The sequence below is a fragment of the Suricata suricatta genome, chromosome 4, assembly GCF_006229205.1.
Source record: "Suricata suricatta isolate VVHF042 chromosome 4, meerkat_22Aug2017_6uvM2_HiC, whole genome shotgun sequence".
NCBI lineage: Eukaryota > Metazoa > Chordata > Mammalia > Carnivora > Herpestidae > Suricata > Suricata suricatta.
In genome coordinates, this window is record NC_043703.1 from 159,424,379 (window position 1) to 159,429,287 (window position 4,909).

Here is a 4,909-nt window from a genome sequence, read left to right on the forward strand (position 1 = left end):
GGGGGCCACGCCGGTGGAGGTGGAGAAGGGTGGGAGAAGGCGGGGTTCGGGCTCAGCCCCTTAGCGACCCGAGAGAACAGTGCTGTCCATGGCCTGAGGCCCTGGTGGCATCCAGGAGGCGACAACTTGGGTGATTCTGGTCACTGCCCCCGCGGGTCGGCTGGTGGAGAGACTTCGCTTTATTAAATAGTTCACCTTTCTCTTCCCTCCCTGCCTTGAGGTCCTTGAGATTTTCACTCCCAGAGTCTGCTTCCAGCAGCCCACCGCAAAGGTCAATTTACAGACCTCCTCCTTTTTGGTTGGAGTGAAATCTAGCATTTACAAGCCCTCCAACACCCATAGCATGTCACTGCTACCAGTGGCTTCAGGGAGGCGACAGGACCTAGGGCCTCATCCTCTGGGAGGTGAGTGCTGGGAACTGGGAGGTGGGGTGGGCGGGAACAGCAGCCCCTGGGTACCCCCTCCTCAGCCTTTGCGGGTCCTGCCATCTTCTTAGCACCCCTGACCCAGGCGCCAGGGGCCTCATCTGTTCAGGCCTGGGCTTGACCATCCTCCGGACCCTGAAAGAAGGGTGACTCAAGTCCTACATTTTATCTAACCATGCCTGCCTTTCTCCGAGTCTGAGGAGCACAGAGACGTTCCATTTCAAAGAAAAAAGGGCCGCACAAGGGCCCTCTTGAAGGGGAGGTTCAACATTCACACTGGGGAAGAGTCACTATACTTCACCAGCCCGGCGCACCTAGCTTGCTCTTTGTCTCCGTGAGTTGGCAAAGGCAGATGCCATCCCTGTTTTACGAGGAAGAAACTGAGGCCCAGGTGAATGAATGACAGATCCCACTGTGGGCCCACACTCCCAGGAAGTCACCCTGTGACATGGCAGAGGTGTGGGACCTTGACCGCAGGTGATCAGTTTCTTTACCTTGACTGTTGTCGAAGTTCTTAGGGTCAGGCGCCCACAGCTAGGAATTTGTAAAGCACTCCTTTCTCACCTTCCTCAGAAGTTCACGGAGTGACTAAGCCTGACCCTGTATTAAAAAGTGCTGAGGACTTTTCAAACCTAAGCATATGTAGTGCATCCTGAGAAGCTTCTAGTAAACAACAAGCCTCTCCAGTCAACCCCACAGTTAGTGCGAGGCAGGAGTGAGCCGTCTTGGACCTCTTGAGGACCCCATTCGTTTTTAGAAGATGCAAGGGGGACAAGAAAGTCTGTTACATTTCCCCACATTTCCACTTCTTCACTTTGTTCTTCCTTCCTTCTTGATGCTCCAATATTCTTTCTTCTATCCGTGCTTTTCTGTTTCCAGAGTGTCCTGCGGACGTTTTCTTCCAGAGTACGTCTGTTGGTGACAAGGTCTCTCAGATTCCCTGCACCTGAGAGGTCTTGCTTGCCCTCGGGCTCCTGAAGGACAGTGTGGTTGTATATGAACTTCTGGGTTGACACCTGGTTTTCAGCATTTGCCGTGTTTCCACTGCTTTCTGGCCACTGTGGTTTCTGACCGGAAATCTGCTGTCATTCAAATCACTTTTTCTTCTGTGAAAAAAGGCAGTGTTTGTCTCTCCCTGTTTCCTCTGTCCTTAGCTTCCAGAAGTGTGCTTATGATGCGTCTTGGCGTGGATTTCTTTGTGTTTTTCCAGTTTGGGGTTCTCTCAGTTTCTTGAATCTGTGAGTTTAAATCTTCTGCCAAATTTGGAAACGTTTTGGCCATTATTTCTTCACATATTCTTTTCAGCCCTCGCTTCCTGAGATCCTGATCACGTAGATGTTAGGTCTTCTGTTATAGTTCCGCTCGGGTCTGTGAGACTGTGCCTATTTATTTGTTTGTTTATTTATTTCGGTCTACTTTCTCTGCATTGTTCTGATTGGGTAGTTTCTACAGTTTTATTCGCAAGTGTTTTGATTCTTTTCCTCTCTGTCGCTCATCCAGTGAGCTTTTTGCTTTGCCTGTTGTGTTTTTCAGCTCTAGAATGCTCATGTGGTTCTTCTTTATATCTTCTATTCCTTTGTTTCCCCTTCAGTTTATTTATTTTGAGAGAGAGAAGGAGACTGTGCATGTGTATCAGCAGGGGAGGGGCAGAGAGAGAGGGAGAGAGAGAATCCCAAGCAGGCCATGCTCACCGTGGAGCCCAATGCGGGGCCCGATCCCGCGACCACAAGATCACCACCAGACCCACAAGAGTCGGACAGTCAACCGACTGAGTGCCCCTATATCTTTGATTTCTTTGCTGAGGTTTTCGTTTTTGCTCCCCCCCCCATTTTTGGGGATCATGTTCATAATTGCTCACTGAAAGACCTTTTGGATGGCTCAGAAAGGCCTTGAGGTGACCCCACAACAACCCTTAACTTACTGCACCCATGCAGGACACCCCAAGTGAGACTGCTCACTGGAGCCCTAGCAGATTATGAGAGAAGACGTAGTCCCCTGAAGCCACTGCATTTTGGAGTGCTTTAGTACACTGATAACTAAATGGCTCCGGAAGAGAAATTGAGCCGGTGGGGGTGGGGGTGGGGAATCAGAGTTTCTAAGTATAATTTTGCATGTACATTGTAATAGTAATCACTTATAATTGTCTGGGCCTTTCCCGTCTGAACGGTTTATAACAAAAATTATGTATAGTGTGTAAAATAACATAACCCCACATCCAACAAAAGTATTTTAATTTTAGAAGAGATCCATGGTGTCTTTGTTTTTTTAATGTCTATTTATTTTTGACAGAGAGAAAGACAGAGCACGAGCAGGGGAGGGGCAGAGAGAGAGAGGGAGACACAGAATCTGAAGCAGGTTCTAGGCTCTGAGCTGTCAGCACAGAACCCGACATGGGGCTTGAACCCACAAACCCCAAGATGGTGATCTGAACTGAAGTCCTATGCTTAACTGACTAGCCACCCAGGTGCCCCGAAATTAATGGTATTTTATTTAACATCTTGGTGTGCAGTATACACTCAAGTATATAGCATGAGTCTTTTTTTAAACCAATTAGAATTCCTACCAACTTCCCCCTCAGGTAGAGACTTTATAACCGTATGCGATAAGTATGTATTTTGGTCCCAGACTGAGTAGGATCAATGGCCCACCTGACCCTCGGTCCCTGGAGAGGACGGGAGAGCTCAGTGGTCAAGGAGGGTGGCCCCGCCAGTGAGGGAGTAAGAATCCAGTGCCTCCAGGCATCCCAGAAACTGCTGTAGAAGCATCTCCGAGATAACACACCTCATCACCAAGATTTCAAGGAGACTGTGACATTTTTATCTTCAAAAGACTGCGTGCCAAGGGCTTCCTAGTTAGGACCAGCGTCTCTTTATCCCCCTGCACCGTCGGTTTAACCTCCAGGTTCCCCTGGGGTGCCATTTACCCTTGAGAAGGCACCACTGGCACCAAGACTCCCAAGCTTGTCCCAAGAAGGGGGCTGGGAGCCCGCAGCCAGCAGCTGTTGGCGGCTACCCAAAGGCTCTGTCCTCTCCTGTGACACCGTCCCTGCGTGGCGGGTTCGATCCCGAGAAAGGAGTCAGGAGTGGGCGGGGCAATTACAGTTCAGTAAGTCCTGCTTGGACGCCAGGAGCCCATCGTCCCGGGAGGAGCCGCTGTGGAAATGCAGAGGGAGCTGGTCGCTCACAGCACAGGGCTTAGGTTCTTCAGCTGCTGCTGCTGCTGCTGCTGCTGCTGCGTGTGTGTGTGTGTGTGTGTGTGTGCGTGTGTGTGTGTGTGTGTGTGTGTGTGTGTGTGTGAGGGGAGCACCCACAGGGAGGTTAGGGGCAGCTGAGGGCTCTGTGGGCTCTCATCACTCACCCCTCCCTGAGCCTGCACCTTGGCCTTGCAGAAGCCAGCAGCACGGGCACCCTGAGAAATGCACAGTCTCAGGGAGCCTGGGCGGCTTGGTAGGTTAAGTGTCTGATGTCCACTCAGGTCATGATCTCACGGTTCGCGGGTTCGAGCCCCGCGTGGGACTCTGTGCTGACAGCTCAGAAGCTGGATCCTGCTTCAGATTCTGTGTCTCCCTCTCCCTGCTCACACTCTCTCTCAAAAATAAACATTAAAAAACTAAAATAAAAAAAAAAAGAAATGCAGAGTCTCAGGCTCCTGGCCCAGACCTACTGAATTAGAACCTGGGCTTTCAGAAGCACCTAGGGTGCCTCTAAAACAGCCTCCTTTCTCAGCAGCGCCTGCTCACACAGCCCACTTAGCAGTGCTGCCCTGTGGCTCTCCCACTGACCAACAGAGCAGGTGGCATCCTTCCCATTGTGCAGACGAAGTGACTGAGTGCAGAGATGAGCCCGTAGCTGCGTGGCCCAGGGGTCACCTGCGAGTCAGGATTGAAGCTGTGCCACCAGGGCGGCCCAGGGAATGCCTTCGGAGGAGGAGCAGGTGAGGGGCCTTGAGTGGGGAGTGAGCCTGGGTGTCGGGCATGACGCTACTTACAGGACTGTGAGTGCCAGTTCATCAGCGTGGATACTGGGGTGGGGGTGGGGGCTGATGCAGCCGACAGCGCGGGGCCCAGGGGTCCCCGGGTTGGCCCTCCCACCTCGTGTGGCCTGGCCTTGCTGAGCCTGTGTAAGACCCTGGGGGGGGGGGCGGGCACTGGCTCTTGCTGCTTACACTGCTGTGGAGCCCGTCCATCCACACAGCCAGGAGATGGGGGCCCAGTCTCCGGACCCCCACCCGTCTAACTTAAGTGTCTAATCTTTGCGCTGAGCTCCTTCCTAAGGCTTTCTGAAAAGGTATCAAATCCACGCAATGGGAGAAATGCTTGCTTTAAAAAACACTTACCAAGGGTGTTTTATAATAGTTTGAAACAGGACATTTTGAAATAAAGTAGTCTTAACTACCACCCTCACCGCGTCTTCAGGCTCTCTTATGGGATTCTCTGCTCTGGTGATTGCCCTTGGGGGCGGGGCAGGAAGGTCATGCTGTCTGTG